The sequence below is a fragment of the Camponotus vicinus genome, unplaced genomic scaffold, assembly GCF_025532165.1.
Source record: "Camponotus vicinus isolate PSW18456_S1 unplaced genomic scaffold, iyCamVici1.0 SCAF_5, whole genome shotgun sequence".
NCBI lineage: Eukaryota > Metazoa > Arthropoda > Insecta > Hymenoptera > Formicidae > Camponotus > Camponotus vicinus.
In genome coordinates this window covers 7,153,167-7,171,473 of record NW_028141977.1, presented here as the reverse complement: position 1 = coordinate 7,171,473, position 18,307 = coordinate 7,153,167, and positions in this window count along the sequence as shown.

Here is an 18,307-nt window from a genome sequence, read left to right as displayed (position 1 = left end):
CGTTTATTCGTCGGACATTTATTTGTCCGACTTATAAAATCAATTTAATATCTGAAACTCGTGCATTTAGATCAGAAATTAAATTGAACAGTATATTTTTAATCTTATTTGTTACCTTTTGCAAACATTATATAATTCTCATAACTAAAACTTAAATACGAGGAAGATAGTGCATCGCACGTCGCGTAGCGGTAAACGAACGAACTAACACATCCTTGCGTGCTCGCGCGAAACTTTGACGTCCAAGACCGGACATCTTGTGGACGTCCAAATATTGGCCGTTAACGGATGTCTCAAATCGGATGTACGATGGATGTTCATTTCATGTCCATGGACGTGCGGACATAAAATGGACATAAAATGAATGTCCATAGGATGTCCTGTGCTGTCTGGGAATAAACAGCGACTTGTTGTCCGTAATGCTGCTGCAGAGTCTCTCCCCTTCATTCAGAAATTTTCGCTGTGCAATAGAATCGCGGGATACGCTGCCATCTCCAGAAGCTCTTCGAGTAAAGATTATAGACGAGAGCAAAGAGCAAAAGCAAGAAATGCGCGAGAATACGACGAATACGATGATGGCGAAAAAATCATTTAACAAAAACAAGGATCCAAGTACAAAGAAAATCAAAATCGAAGAAAAGATGAATCACCGAATACAGCTAACAAGGAAACATTCAAATATAAATGCCATCGATGTCATAAGATAAGTCACAAAGCTTCTGAATGTAACGAACGGTCAAAAAACGTCAACGGCGCCAATATGGCGAACCATCTGAGTTTGTGTGCAATCGCAAGTCTGCCATTCGCTCGAAGAACAAATGAATCCGACGGTCGCGACAGCACTGAGGTTAGGGCATGGTGTTTTGACAGCGGCTGCAGTGCGCACATGTGTCGTGACGAGGAAAATTTTGTAGAATACGACAATTCGACGATCGGTAAGGTAAATATCGCTAACAAAGCATCGATCGGTATTGAAGGTAAGGGATCGGTATGTGTTACCGTCAATTTGGATGACTCGATCAAGCAAGTGAATATAAATAATATCCTGCATGTTCCCGAGTTAAAATGCAATCTTTTATCTGTTGGAAAGATTTGTGACAAGGGATTCAAGGTTCTTTTCGAGGCCGACTGTGCAGCGATTATTGACAAGGATAAGAAAATTGCACTCAAGGCCGATCAAAATGCAAGTGGATTGTATTATTTGCGCACGACACCCAATGAGAACAATGCCAACGCCGAATGGAATAACGAGACAACCGTCAAACTATCGACTGCTGAGGTTTGGCATCGGAAGATGGGACATCTGAATTATCGGGACCTTATCAAATGCTCTCGCGCTAACGCCGTGTTGGGTATGCAGATCAGCGATCATCTGAACGAAACAGACTGTGAAGTATGTGCACGAGCCAAGATGGTCAAATCTCCTTTTCCAAGAAAGTCAAACAGAAATTCAGAGATTCTTGAGATAGTGCATTCCGATGTCTGTGGTCCCATGTGTACAGAATCCATCGGAAAATCCAGATATTTTGTAACATTTATCGATGATGCTTCAAGATGGTGTGAAATTAAATTTCTAAGGCAAAAGAGTGATGTATTACGAGTGGGACCCGTTTGACCACGTTAATATTGACGGTGATATTAACCACGGTGATATTGACCACGTTGATATTGACCACGTTGCGATTGACCACAGTCCCGATTGACCACAGTCCCGATTGACCACAGTCCCGATTGACCACAGACCCGATTGACCACGGTGATATTGACCACATATGTACATATACAGGGTTTTCGAAAAGTCCGGAAACGGTCGAATATCTAAAAAATAAAGCATTTTAGAGAAAAATGTTTCAAATAAAAGTTGTTTGGTTTAAAGAGAACTATAAAATAGTGGCAATGGTTTGACCTTGAATAGTCGCTGGAAGGTCACATGAAGGTCACCTTGAATTTTTCAAATGGAACATCCTATATATTTTTGCACATTCTTGTAGCTCATCTCGGGAGCTTTCCAAAACACTATAATTAAGTTAGTTTTCATTAAGTACTTTCCGAGTTATGAGGCTTGAAATAATTTCTTAATTTTACATAAACCGTAAAATATCTTGTAAAATATTCATTTTTCGATTATCTTACCTTAATACTTTTACGTACAGAATAATGAGAGGAATCAATTGGTGTAAAGAAAACACATAATTGTTTCGAAAAAAAAATGTAATTTGCAATTAACAATTACATTTTTTTTTCGAAACAATTATGTGTTTTCTTTACACCAATTGATTTCTCTCATTATTTTGTACGTAAAAGTATTAAGGTAAGATAATCGAAAAATGAATATTTTACAAGATATTTTACGGTTTATGTAAAATTAAGAAATTATTTCAAGCCTCATAACTCGGAAAGTACTTAATGAAAACTAACTTAATTATAGTGTTTTGGAAAGCTCCCGAGATGAGCTACAAGAATGTGCAAAAATATATAGGATGTTCCATTTGAAAAATTCAAGGTGACCTTCATGTGACCTTCCAGCGACTATTCAAGGTCAAACCATTGCCACTATTTTATAGTTCTCTTTAAACCAAACAACTTTTATTTGAAACATTTTTCTCTAAAATGCTTTATTTTTTAGATATTCGACCGTTTCCGGACTTTTCGAAAACCCTGTATACATACACACACACACACACACGCGGGGAGTGCAAGGGGGGCCTTCGGCCCCCCTCCCGCAACCACCCCGCCAGTAGGTAAGGTGGACAATCGCAACGTGGTCAATATCACCGTGGTCAATCGGGACTGTGGTCAATCGGGACTGTGGTCAATATCACCGTGATCAATATCACCGTGGTCAATATCATTGTGGTCAATATTAACGTGGTCAAATGGGGCGCTCCCATGTATTGCAAGCCTTCAAGGATTATAAAGTGTCTGTCGAGAATTTGTTCGGCAAGAAAATAAAATTTTTTTAGTCAGATAACGGCAAGGAATATCGAAACGAAAAATTCGACACGTTTTTAAGAGAGAACGGTATTGGACGTAGACTGTCCGTGACTCACACACCGTAGCAAAATGGTTTGGCCGAAAGAAAGAACCGAACTCTTTTGAACACAGCGCGATGTTTAATGATGCAGACATCGTTGCCGAATTATCTTTGGGCAGAAGCAATTAACACAGCCAACTACATTTTAAATAGATGTCCTACGAGTTGTCACAATGGAAGGACTGCATACGAGAAATGGAAGGGAGAGTTCTTGACGTAGGATACTTTCAAGAATTTGGGTAAGAAGTTGTTTCTCTAAAGCGAGAACCCCAAAAAGACAAATTCGAAGCAAGATCCAGGAGAGGATCATTTGTTGGATATTCCGATGTATCCAAGGGATATCGCATTTTTCTTCCAAACGAGAAAAGAATTGAAATCGCCAGGGACGTTAAATTTCTGAACAAAACTTTCTCATAAAGACAAGAAATGCAATAGTGAATCACATTCAAGGATTGGAACTTCCGAGAAGGATGAGGTAGATTTGAACTGATTAAATTATCCGATAGCAAAAATATAAACACAACTCGGGACGAAACAGTTGACGATCAGGACGAGTCTGACGAGAGCGACGATCCCGAAGGAGTCGACGATAGCCAGGGAGATTCGACATGAGGCCGCGGTCGACCTCGTATAATGCGCTCTGGATTGAGGGGAAGACCAAAAAAGGTATATCAACTCGCAAATCAAGTAGATATATTAGAAGAATTTGTATACATTACAGAAACGCCAATTCAGTGTGCTATCCGAGAGCCCCATACAGATAAATGGAACAACGCAATAGCCTCTGATTTAAAATCCATAATAGACAACGACTCCTGGGAAGTTGTTCGACGACCTGAGAAGAATAAGGTTATCGGAAGTAGATTGGTTTTACGAAATAAATATAATCAAGAACGCTAGAGTGACGAAAAGCTCGTATAGTTGCAAAAGGATGCGCGCAGAGACAGCGAAGATATATTCGAGACATACTCGAACAATTTAACATGATTGATACAAATCCAGTAAGTACTCCCATGGACCACAACGCAAAATTGCAGATCTGCGAAGATTCGGATCAGGAAGCATTCCCTTATCGTGAACTTATTGGAAAACTTATGTATCTGGCGGTATGCACCAGGCCAGACATTTCCTTCGCTGTAAGCTATCTATGTCAGTTTAACACGTGCTTCAATTCGACACATTGGACTGCTGCTAAACGCGTCTTGCGATATTTAAAAGGAACTTCCGATCTTGATCTTGTTTTCAAAGGATCCGAGAAACCCTTGGAAGATTTCGTTGATGCGGATTGAGCCAACTGCATCATTGACAGAAAATCGTATTCCGGGTACGTTTTTACTCTAACAAGGAGATGGCAAGAAGTGCGAAATACCAAATGAAATGAGACATAGTTCATTCGAAAGGGGAGGTTGGGTATAGCAAAACTGTAAAAGGATTTGAGTGCATGGGCCTCCGTTTATGAGAAAATCACAGTTATTTAAACGGCTGTATGTTAATTTGAGTATTTAAGTTACACACTAATCGTGAAGCGTGGTGGCTGAGTAGACTAAGGCACGCGCGTTATATTTACAGTTTTGCTATACCCAACCTCCCCTTTCGAATGAACTATGTCTCATTTCATTTGGTATTTCGCACTTCTTGCCATATACAGGGTGACCCATTTTAACTTAGGCAGCCAAATAACTCGAAAAATAAGCAAGATAGAGAAAAATGTTTTAGACAAAAGTTGTATGGTTTCGAGGGGGCCATAAGATGGTATCATTGGTTTGACCTTGAAGAGTCATTTGAAGGTCACGTGAAGGTCACTTCAATTTTTTTAAATGGAATACCCTATATATTTTTGTACATTCTTGTAGCTTATTTCGAGAGCTTTCCAAAACACTATAATTAAGTACCTTTCCGTTAAGTACTTTTTGAGTTATGATGCTTGAAATAATTTCTTAATTTTACATAAACCGTAAAATATCTTGTAAAATATTCATTTTTCGATTATCTTACCTTAATACTTTTATGTACAAAATAATGAGAGGAATCAATTGGTGTAAAGAAAACACATAGTTGTTTTTAAGAAAAAATATGGAATTGTTAATTGCAAATTACATATTTTTTCTTCGAAACAACTATGTGTTTTCTTTACACCAATTGATTCCTCTCATTATTTTGTACATAAAACTATTAAGGTAAGGTAATCGAAAAATGAATATTTTACAAGATATTTTACGGTTTATGTAAAATTAAGAAATTATTTCAAGCCTCATAACTCAAAAAGTACTTAACGAAAATGTACTTAATTATAGTGTTTTGGAAAGCTCTCGAGATGAGCTACAAGAATGTACAAAAATATATAGGATGTTCCATTTAAAAAAATTGAAGTGACCTTCACGTGACCTTCAAATGACTCTTCAAGGTCAAACCAATGATACCATCTTATGGCCCCCTCGAATCCATACAACTTTTGTCTAAAACATTTTTCTCTATCTTGCTTATTTTTCGAGTTATTTGGCTGCCTAAGTTAAAATGGGTCACCCTGTATATATACAGGGTGAGCCATTTTAATTAACGCACGCAATTATTTCGGAAACAAAGCATTTTAGAGAAAAATGTTTCAGACAAAAGTTTTATGGTTTCGAGGGGGCCATAAGATGGTATCATTGGTTTGACACTGAAGAGTCATTTGAAGGTCACGTGAAGGTCACTTCAATTTTTTTAAATGGAACACCCTATATATTTTTGCACACTCTTGTAGCTTATCTCGAGAGCTTTCCAAAACACTATAATTAAGTTAGTTTTCATTAAGTACTTTCCGAGTTATGAGGCTTGAAATAATTTCTTAATTTTACGTAATAAAATATCTTGTAAAATATTCATTTTTCGATTATCTTACCCTAATACTTTCATGTACAAAATAATAAGAGGAATCAATTGGTGTAAAAGAAACACAGTTATTTTTAAGAAAAATATGTAATTGTTAATTACAAATTACATATTTTTTCTTCGAAACAACTATGTTTTCTTTACACCAATTGATTCCTCTCATTATTTTGTACGTAAAAGTATTAAGGTAAGATAATCGAAAAATGAATATTTTACAAGATATTTTACGGTTCATGTAAAATTAAGAAATTATTTCAAGCCTCATAACTCAAAAAGTACTTAACAAAAAGGTACTTAATTATAGTGTTTTGGAAAGCTCTCGAGATAAGCTACAAGAGTGTGCAAAAATATATAGGGTGTTCCATTTAAAAAAATTGAAGTGACCTTCACGTGACCTTCAAATGACTCTTCAGTGTCAAACCAATGATACCATCTTATGGCCCCCTCGAAACCATAAAACTTTTGTCTGAAACATTTTTCTCTAAAATGCTTTGTTTCCGAAATAATTGCGTGCGTTAATTAAAATGGCTCACCCTGTATATAATACACAAAAATAAGAATATGCATTTCTTAATTATTTATTGTAAAATTCAGACATTTCTTTATAATTTTGTGGGTGAAAATTAACAAAAACATTTAAAACAAGTCGCACACTATAGACCCTTCTTCTGTTCAATTCTTTCCGAAGCCCGGGATTTTTTCACCACGAGCATGCGACAATCCTTGAAACAATGAAACATTACACTGCTTATCTTGTCACACTATGCACATGAAAAGAGTTAATATTCTTTCGAATATTGATCAATAAAGAAATCTCTGTTTAAATAAAGTGATTTTATATATTATAACAATGGAGGAATCAAGTATAGATCCATCATTAATAGAATTTATCCAGATATTGGCAAAATCTGATGTATCAAAAGAAGATTTAACTGATAGCATTGTATATTTTCGAGGTAAATATTTGTATATTTTTACAAATATTACAAAAGATATAATGTGGAATGTTACAAATGATACAATATTAAATTTTTTCATAGATGTTATTACAATTTAATTTGATTTATGCCGATCCGCCCAGACAATTTACAAAATCTACAAAAGAGGTTGCTCGAAAATTATTTGAAAATTTTATAAAAATGTTGGGCAAATGCACAATTATCGAGGAGCTAGAATATTTTTTACCTAAAGCACAATCAAATATCGAACAACAGGAGGAAGTCACGACATCAACGTGTGAAGAATATGTGCCACCTAAAAAAGTCTCTATTTGTGAGAGAGTGTCCTTTGATATAAAATTAAAAATCGTCATGACTGCAAATGAACATCCGCAGTGGAGTTTTAAATATTTACAAAAACGATTTAAACAACATTTAAAGCATAACTGCGATATTGCACGATTCAAAAGAGAGATTTTAAAAGGTGGTACATTTCTTGATAAAATGGATGCTATAAAAAAAAATGTTTATGATCGATTCACCGAAGCACGAGAGTGTAAGCAGTTAGTTACGAGGCGGCAATTGCAACAGTGGGCTATATCTGCTGCAGCTCAATATCGAAAAGATGATATAGAAGATGAAAACCAATGCGCTTTTCGCTTTGTAGCATCTTCAAGATGGTTAACAGATTATAAAAAATTATGGAATTTCAAATCGTCGAGTAACACGTTATTTATCTAAAAAAGAAGTAAAATCACCAGAAGAAGTTATGAATTCTGCGATACAATTCCAAAATTTAATACAATCTATTTCAATCGACTATAATTCTGATTTCATTATCAATACAGATCAAACAGGTTGTGAGTACCGAGTAAATGTATCAAGAACATACACGCATACAGGAGAAAAGACAGTCGAACTGTAGGTGATTTAAATAAAATTACACATTCTTAAACTGCTCAATATTCTCTAACGAAATCTGGAAAATTGTTAGATAAAGTATTTGTGTGTTTACAAGAACCGGGTGACACATTTGGAGTACATGTTAAAAAAGAAGTCAATGGACTTTTAAATTTATGTAAAAATGTGATTGTTGTCTGTTCAAAATCAGGAAAACTTACTTCATATTTGTATGAACAGTATTTGAAAATAATATTGAAGCCTTATGTAGGTAACAATTCATTTTTATTAATAGTTGATTCTTGGGGAGGTCAGAAAAATATTCATATGTACAACGAAATTTTTAGAGATCATATTAATAAACCGACATGCAATTTACAAATTATACCTCTAAAATGTACTCCAATTTGTCAACCTTGTGATGTCTATTTTTATAGACAAGTTAAAATTATCATTAAGCGAATTCAAAATTGTCCAAACATTCTTATTAATGGAGAAAAAGCAGAATTGAATTCGCGATATGATGCTATAAGAATTCAATCTTTAACGCATTATTTAGTATGTGCTCCGCTATTTAAAAATATAATACAATTTGCTTGGTATGCATCAAAATTAACATCATGTGAACGCGAAATTTTTTATAATGTTAATCAGTTGTGCTTTCCTCCAAATATACATAATGTAAAATGTTCGTGTAAATCAAATTATTCTTTCATAAAATGTTCATGGTGTGCGACTTATTTATGTTTCAAATGTTTTTATGTTAATTTTTACCCACAAAATTGTAAAGAAATATCTCAATTTTACAATAAATAATTAAGAAATGCATATTCTTATTTTTGTTTATTATATATATATATATATATATATATATATATATATAATATTATTTTATGTGTATGAATAATATTATTGCTACGAAAAATAATGAAAATTAATAAAAATGTAAAAAATATGATTATAAAAATATAATTGTATAAAAAAGTTGAGATTGCGAGGCCTCGAACTCTCCTCGGACGCATAATAAAATATAACGCGCGTGCCTTAGTCTATTCAGCCACCACGCTTCACGATTAGTGTAACTTAAATATTCAAATTAACATACAGCCGTTTAAATAACTGTGATTTTTTCATAAACGGAGGCCCATGCATTCAAATCCTTTTACAGTTTTGCTATATCCAACTTCCCCTTTCGAATGAACTATGACTTATTTCATTTGATATGTCGCACTTCTTGCCATCTCTTTTTAAGTGATTCTCCAATTGCTTGGGAATCAAGGAAGCAGAGAACTATAGCTTTATCCTCGACTGACAAGTAACACTACCCAACTGTCACTCACCGATCTGGATGAAACTGTGCACACTTGTAGAACATTGAAAAATATTGAACACGTGTTTTTTATTTTTTCCCAAAACGCTTTTTAGGGGTGGAAACCACCCTTGAAGGGGGTAAACATCCCCGGAAATGGGGTATCGCTCTTGGATTAATACGCCCAGGGTATAGACAGCAACTGAACATGTTTTCAACAAATGTTGAGACCATATATTTTCATTGTACCCCAAAAATCATTTTGAGGATGGAACTCACCCCTGAAGGGGGTGAAACTCTTCAAAAATGAGTTAACTCTTCAAAAAAATTAGACCGAGTATATGGATGAAAACGAAAAGTCTTCTATCTTGCCTTCGTTGACCGGGTACAATTCCACTTTGCCTTCATTGGCCAAGTACGGTATGTGGGTGTATACGCAGGCAGGTGGATTTAGTTCATTTAGAATTTATACGCCTCCATTCGCCTGTTTGCGGTTGTGGGATTGGGTGGCCTCGCTTTCCTCCGAGTATTTGGAGAAAATAAAAAAATACAGTTTCTACGTTTAGCGAATAACTTTTCGTTTTCACCCATATACTCGGTCTAATTTTTTTGAAGAGTTCTCATTTTTGAAGAGTTTCACCCCCTTCAGGGGTGAGTTCCACCCTCAAAATGATTTTTGGGGTACAATGAAAATATACATATGGTCTCAACATTTGTTGAAAACATGTTCAGTTGCTGTCTATACCCTGGGCGTATTAATCCTAGAGCGATACCCCATTTCCGGGGATGTTTACCCCCTTCAAGGGTGGTTTCCATCCCTAAAAAGCGTTTTGGGAAAAAATAAAAAAACACGTATTCAATATTTTTCAATGTTCTACAAGTGTGCACAGTTTCATCCAGATCGGTGAGTGACAGTTGTAGTGTTACTTGTGAGTCGGAATATATGGCTCTGACCGAGGAAGCTAAACAGTCTATCTATCTTCAGAATTTTCTTCTTGAACTTGGATTCTCAGAGTTGGGTGACATAACAATTTTCTGCGATAGCAACGGTGCTAGGAAGCTTGCTGAGAACCCTATTTTTCACAACAGAATCAAGCACATTGATGTTAGACACCACTATGTGCGCGAAGCCTTGGAGACTGGGATTTTCAAGATTGAGTATATTTCCACAGATCAAATGGCAGCAGATTTTTTAACAAAAGCTGTCCCAGCTTCCAAACTTCAAAAATGTCTACAACTCATAGGCATGTACAAATAATGGCCATCCCATAGGCATGTACAATAATGGCATGTACCCATAGGCATGTACAATAATGGCCATCTTGTGACGCCGATTCCGTTAGACAAAAGATGAAATGTAAAACATACTAATAAGAGATTTTAGCGTTTAATAGAAAGGCATAAATTTCTTTTAAGCAGATAAGACCTTAAATATGTATATATATGTGTATATAATCTAGTTGTAGCATGTAAATCCCTAGGGAAAATATTTAGATCATTTTAAGTAAACACCAAGGAATCCGTATAAAAACTATTCGAGGGAGAGTGAGAACTGCGCATTTGGCTTAGCGGTAGTCCCTGTAATATCGTAGTAAGAACGATTTGAAAAATAGAAAATAGAAATATAAAGTTAATATTGTTAATCTTGTGATACACGAGGAGAGAATAATTGAAGACGGAATAAGAACAAACGAATAAGGTAATTCTTACGTGATGCTATAACATGTGCGCAATACATTCTGTAAGTGGCATTTATATAGTCTACTATTTGAAGTAATTAATTAATAATTAAATAATAGAATTGATTACACATTAATTAATATAGAAATAAATAGCATGTGGTGAAGATATGCATATGTATGTATATAGATAGTTAACAAATACTAAGTAATAATAAAATTTAAACTTTGCCCTGTGGTGACATGGTGTGATGCATTGGCATTATTCTCTATAGAATGATGGTGTTGTTGGTGCGTCACACCGTGTCATATGCTGGACAGAATCAGTTAATTACAGTGGAAAGCAATAGAGGTTACTAATGCGTAATTAATTTTAGTCAAGGATACACAATTACCAGGAATACTTGATTGACGATCGCCTATACAGAGGATATGGAGGACATCCATTCATCAATTATGCCATGGGACGTCGCAAACTTTAATTGTATCCATATGCATGCAAGAGTTAACGTGGGATCACGCCCTCTGGAACACGTCCTCTCTGGATGTCTCTTGGGGGACGAGTCATGTGACGAAAAACACGCAGTGAGCGGGCAATGCAGGGCGTGCTTCCAGACCTTCCTGCAAATGCGCGCCTTGAGGAAGCACATAAGATACAAGTGTCCACTTCGATATATGTATTTAGTGTGTCTCAACAGATCTAAATATTTTGTGCCGTGTATGGGTAGCCTCATGGAGGCACGTAACGAGTGTATGAGAATAACCTTTGGTTAATGTCTTTTTTTTTATTTTTATATAGTAACTTGTAACAGAGAGAAATAATATAACTATAATAGTATAAATGTATAGATTTAAATGATTCATGTTAATATGATATTTTAATAACTGAATAATACAACTAATAATAAATTAAATGTGTAGATTCTAACAGGAAGAGTAATGATGATAATATGCTATGACACAATAATTTAAGTTATCTTCTCCTTTTCTGTGTAAGCTCATGTATAACATATACAGGGTGAGCCATTTTAATTAACGCACGCAATTATTTCGGAAACAAAGCATTTTAGAGAAAAATGTTTCAGACAAAAGTTTTATGGTTTCGAGGGGGCCATAAGATGGTATCATTGGTTTGACCTTGAAGAGTTATTTGAAGGTCACATGAAGGTCACCTTCAATTTCTTAAAAGGAACCTACTATTTGTCATTGCATATTCTTGTAGCTTATCTCGAGAGCTTTCCAAAATACTATAATTAAGTACCTTTTCGTTAAGTACTTTTTGAGTTATGAGGCTTGAAATAATTTCTTAATTTTACATAAACCGTAAAATATCTTGTAAAATATTCATTTTTCGATTATCTTACCTTAATACTTTTACGTACAAAATAATGAGAGGAATCAACTGGTGTAAAGAAAACACATAGTTGTTTTGAAGAAAAAATATGGAATTGTTAATTGCAAATTATATATTTTTTCTTCAAAACAACTATGTGTTTTCTTTACACCAGTTGATTCCTCTCATTATTTTGTATGTAAAAGTATTAAGGTAAGATAATCGAAAAATGAATATTTTACAAGATATTTTACGGTTTATGTAAAATTAAGAAATTATTTCAAGCCTCATAACTCAAAAAGTACTTAACGAAAAGGTACTTAATTATAGTGTTTTGGAAAGCTCTCGAGATAAGCTACAAGAATATGCAATGACAAATAGTAGGTTCCATTTAAGAAATTGAAGGTGACCTTCATGTGACCTTCAAATAACTCTTCAAGGTCAAACCAATGATACCATCTTATGGCCCCCTCGAAACCATAAAACTTTTGTCTGAAACATTTTTCTCTAAAATGCTTTGTTTCCGAAATAATTGCGTGCGTTAATTAAAATGGCTCACCCTGTATATTAATCTTAATATCACAATGGAGACAATATTTTACCTCTCTTGATTCGTAATAGTATTATATGCAATTGAAGTATTTTTTCTTTTGAATCTTATTAATAATTATTGAAATGATGATGAATAATAATATAAATTAAGAATGACAATAATTATATTTACAGTCGAAGTAATTCTTTTTACTTGTAAAGTTTCCAAACTAATAACTTACTATTGACTTAAGGTATAAAATGCTTTCTCTCTGATACAATAATGCATTCTTTCTATGTGATAATTTTATGTACAACATGTAATAATGAAATTCTTTGTAGAACACTGATTATGATTCTTATAACTAATAGTATGAAAGAATGATACTGAGGGATAAGATAATCATAGAATGCATGATAATTAATTTGCAGCCCTTTAAATATACCTGGGCAACTCCCTTTCATTATAATTAAATTACCTTCTTGTAATTATGACTGTTACTGTCAAACTAGTAAGTATACAGGGCGATCCTGAAAAACGATCCGTCTATAAAATGACATATTCCTGACACCATTCTAAGACAATTTTTCCTTTACCAAAATTTGATTTGAAGCGTAGTTTTTGAATTATGAGCAAAAATAGTTAGTAAATCACGCGTCGGGTACAGAAGGCAGGCAGGAGCGGCACGGCGTGCCGCGAGCGCGGGCGCAGCTCACCGCCCGACGGGTGATTATCACCGCATGAGTCGCTAACTATTTTATCTTATAACATAAAATTATGCTTTAAATAAAATTTTGGTAAAGAAGAAAATGTCTTAGAATTACGTCAGAAATACGTGTTCCTTAAAATAACGTTATTTTAATAATGAAAAGTTGTTCCGGATCGCCGGCCGTCCGACGTTGCAATCAGCTGATTGCTACACGCGATGTGTGTATGGCGGAGTGTGTGCGTAAGAGAGAGAGAGAAAGAGGGAGAGAGGGAGGGTAGGAGGGACAGACATTCATACACACGCACGCACTTTTTTTCTCGCTCTCTTTCTCTCTTTTACGCAACACTCATACACTCTCTCATTCAGTCTCTCACTCACACTCTCTCGATCACTCACTCACTCACTCACCTGCTTACTCACTTGCTCATTCACCTTGTAGCAGCGTAGCGAATCTTCATGCTATGTATTGTTGTATCTGCTGCACGGTTATGATTGCTAGAGATGCGCGACACATCGAAATTTTTTCGATTATTAGTCTCACACTCGATTGACACAATACAGATTACGCGATAACGAGTTTACTGTTTATTCACTCACTATTGATTTATCGATACCAAAAATTACTTTCAAAGAAACGCGAATGCAAACAGCACATGACTCGACGCGAAGCGACGGACCGCGGAGACTGCGCGACCACAAGAGTTATGTTGCCAGAAACGCGACACGCGACATCTAACAAACGACTTGCGCGTGGCGCGTGATTGACGCGAGATAAGACGAACGATCGGCTAAAACCTTCGCATTGCGAATGCGGTAGAAAACATGAAACGTATAATGACATACTTAAAAAATTAATTATTTATTATAAATTATTTATTATAAATTATTTATTATAAGTAATTAATTTTTTAAGTATGTCATTATACGTTTCATGTTTTCTACCGCATTCGCAATGCGAAGGTTTTAGCCGATCGTTCGTCTTATCTCGCGTCAATCACGCGCCACGCGCAAGTCGTTTGTTAGATGTCGCGTGTCGCGTTTCTGGCAACATAACTCTTGTGGTCGCGCAGTCTCCGCGGTCCGTCGCTTCGCGTCGAGTCATGTGCTGTTTGCATTCGCGTTTCTTTGAAAGTAATTTTTGGTATCGATAAATCAATAGTGAGTGAATAAACAGTAAACTCGTTATCGCGTAATCTGTATTGTGTCAATCGAGTGTGAGACTAATAATCGAAAAAATTTCAATGTGTCGCGCATCTCTAGCAATCATAACCGTGCAGCAGATACAACAATACATAGCATGAAGATTCGCTACGCTGCTACAAGGTGAATGAGCAAGTGAGTAAGCAGGTGAGTGAGTGAGTGAGTGATCGAGAGAGTGTGAGTGAGAGACTGAATGAGAGAGTGTATGAGTGTTGCGTAAAAGAGAGAAAGAGAGCGAGAAAAAAAGTGCGTGCGTGTGTATGAATGTCTGTCCCTCCTACCCTCCCTCTCTCCCTCTTTCTCTCTCTTTCTCTCTCTCTCTTACGCACACACTCCGCCATACACACATCGCGTGTAGCAATCAGCTGATTGCAACGTCGGACGGCCGGCGATCCGGAACAACTTTTCATTATTAAAATAACGTTATTTTAAGCAACACGTATTTCTGACGTAATTCTAAGACATTTTCTTCTTTACCAAAATTTTATTTAAAGCATAATTTTATGTTATAAGATAAAATAGTTAGCGACTCATGCGGTGATAATCACCCGTCGGGCGGTCAGCTGCGCCCGCGCTCGCGGCACGCCGTGCCGCTCCTGCCTGCCTTCTGTACCCGACGCGTGATTTACTAACTATTTTTGCTCATAATTCAAAAACTACGCTTCAAATCAAATTTTGGTAAAGGAAAAATTGTCTTAGAATGGTGTCAGGAATATGTCATTTTATAGACGGATCGTTTTTCAGGATCGCCCTGTATGACATTAATTCGAATATACATGTATATGAATAACGTGGTTAAATGTTAAGAATTTGGTAATATTAAAAGTGAGTAAACGAATAAATTTCTTGGAATAATTAGTATTACATACAATATTAATGATGAATTGAAGTGATTTTCTTTATGATTTTCCTATAATTAAATAGTAATCAAATAATTGAAATTGAAATTTGATTTAACGAACGAATATAAGTGATTGCTTTCTCATATAATTTTCTTATATTTTTCTTTAGCCGGATGTTAGTTCTATTAGAAAGATACAGAAAATTGTTAACCAATTTCTGCTTTGTATAAATATGTTAAAGATCTGGCTTGGAATATAAGTGAATTTAAACAATGATAATCAATGTCGTTCACAACAAACATGTGTTTGATCTGTCCTGTAGCATCCTGGTGTAGGAGATAACTGATGCGAGTGAAGTGGTGACATGTTTAATTATTTAGATTAATGTTGTTAAAGTTGTGATGTTATCCTGTCTTCTTGCAACTATAATTGTTGCTGTCAAATAAATTAGTAGGTGTGATAATTGTTAATCTGGAAACATATGCATATAAATGATATTGCTGAAAGGATAAGTATTGATATCTTTACAGATGTTATTCTATGAAGTATAATGATCCAAACTAGCGAGCTGAATGACATGGAATATTCGCATATATTAATACGATATCCATAATGATAAATAACAAAAAATGGTAATTTTGGTAATTTTTATAATAGAGAGAAATAATATAATTATTACAATAGTATAAATGTATAGATCTAAATGATTCATGCTAACATGATATTCTAATAATTGAATTAATAATGAATTTAATGTGAAGAAGTCATCTTTTCCTTTTCTATATATACCATATTACAATACAATTACCATATTACAATACCATATTACAATACAATTACCATATTACATATACAATTTAAGTATCCTCCTTCCGATCATGGATTGAAGGTGAACAATAATATAAATAACATAAATTGAGAATAACAATAGTCATACTTACACTGGTAAGTTCTTCCGAATAGTTAAATTGATAATTTACTATTGATTTACAACACCCAGATTAACTTATGGTATCTAACAGAGAGAATACATTCTGTCTATGTAATAATGTTATACTGACGAAATGGCCTTTTTCTTTTGTCTGGTTTGCTGACTCATTGAGTAACTCTCTGTTTTATAAATTAATTATAAAGAAATTCTTTTGAAGTGCAGTAAGTTTATGCATAACATACATATTGATTTTACAATATTCCCATAATAGCATTTACGCAATTGAAGTATTCTTTTTCCGATTATGACTAATAGTGACTGAATAATATAAATAATATAAACTGAGAATAATGAATAATATATTTTTATAATAGCACTATATGTGAATAGGACTTGGTTAGTGGAATGTGTGAGGAGAGCACGTGTGTGTATGGAGCGGAGTGATAAGGCGTAAAACAACCGAAGTTAGAAAGTTCAGTAAGAGAGGAGGTAGTAGGTAGGCGAGAGGAACGATATTAGAAAGGGCTGGGATATTAAAGGAGGGAAGAAAGTTTATTAGTTGGGGGAAAAGATAAGTAGAGTGGATTGTCAAAAGAGTGAGGTTAGGTAAGAAAAAGGAGGATAGATTAGAGAATAGCGTAACTTTGTGGATAGGTGGCGTCAACAGGTGAACGTTAGAGAAAGTAACAAGAAAAGAAGTAGGAGAACGGGTAAGGCAGGTAGTGACATAGGCGATAGAAAAGGTTGGAGGAAGAAGGTAGAAAAGGAAAACACGAGATAGGAAAGATTAAAGGGAATATGCAGGAAGAGAACGACATGGAGAAGACCGGAAAGGAGATGCTCTGCACCCCAAGAGGAAGGGGGAGAAGAACAGGTGAAGAATTAAGAGCAAGAGAGAGGTCAAATTCGGCAAGTATATTGGATTATGTCAGGAGGGAAGAAGATAGTGAGAATGAGTTGAGTAAAATAAAAAGGAAAAGGGAGGAAAAAGAAAGAGAGACACAGGAAATTTTCAAGAGGAGCAACATGATGGAGAGAACACCGCCAGGGGATTGGAGGGAGGAAAAAGACGGAAGAGTGGATGCGGGGAAGAGAGAAGAGGACGGAGCGCTGTTGGCAATCTTGAGAGAGATAAAAGAGGAGATGGCAGATATGAGAAAAGAGGTAAGAGAAATGAAAGAAAAGTGGAATAATTTGGAAAATGGATGGAAGATGAGAGAGAAAAGGATTGGAGAGAGAATGGACGGATTAGAAGAGAGATTGTCGAAGATAGAACAAAGAGGAAGTAATAAAGAGGAGGAAGAAGAAGAGAGAATAGAAGAGTTGGTAGGAAAAATAATTGAAAAGGTAAAGAAGAAAGAAAGAATGATTGAAGGTCAAGTTCCAAGTAGTGTAATGGAAACAAAGGAGGAGGTAAGGAAGTTAAAGAAGGCGATGGAAGACAGAGAAAGGAAGGAAAGAAGAAACAATTTAATAATAAAAGGTTTAGAAAAAGGAAAGAAGAATATTTTTGATATGACGAGAGAATTCCTGGAGAAGGAGTTCGGAGTAAAAGAAGGAGTGAAGAGAATACAAGCGGTGGGGAAGGAGGGAAGAGAGATGATAATCGTGGAGATGAATAGCTGGGAAGAGAAGGAAGAGATAATGAAGGTAAAGAAAAAGCTAGGAAGTAGGAGAGTATATATTGATCATGATCTGACAATGGAAGAGCGGGAAGTGCAGAGGAAATTAAGAGAAAGAGCGAGAGAAGAAAAAAAGGAGGGAAAAAGGGTGAAGGTAGGATACAGGAAAATAGAAATACAAGGAAAGTTATACGTATGGAGTGAAGAAGGAAGCGAGATAAAAGAAAAGAATTTTTAAGAGGCAGCCAAGAGGAAGAGAGGAATGAGAGGTTGGAGGACGAGGAGAATAAGAAGAAGGAAAAGAGAGGGGAGGAGAAGAGGTTGAGTAGGGGGGTAAGAGGTAGGGTGAAGATAGTCTTTTGGAATGTGGCAGGCTTGAGGAGGAAGGACAGAGAATTCTGGAATTT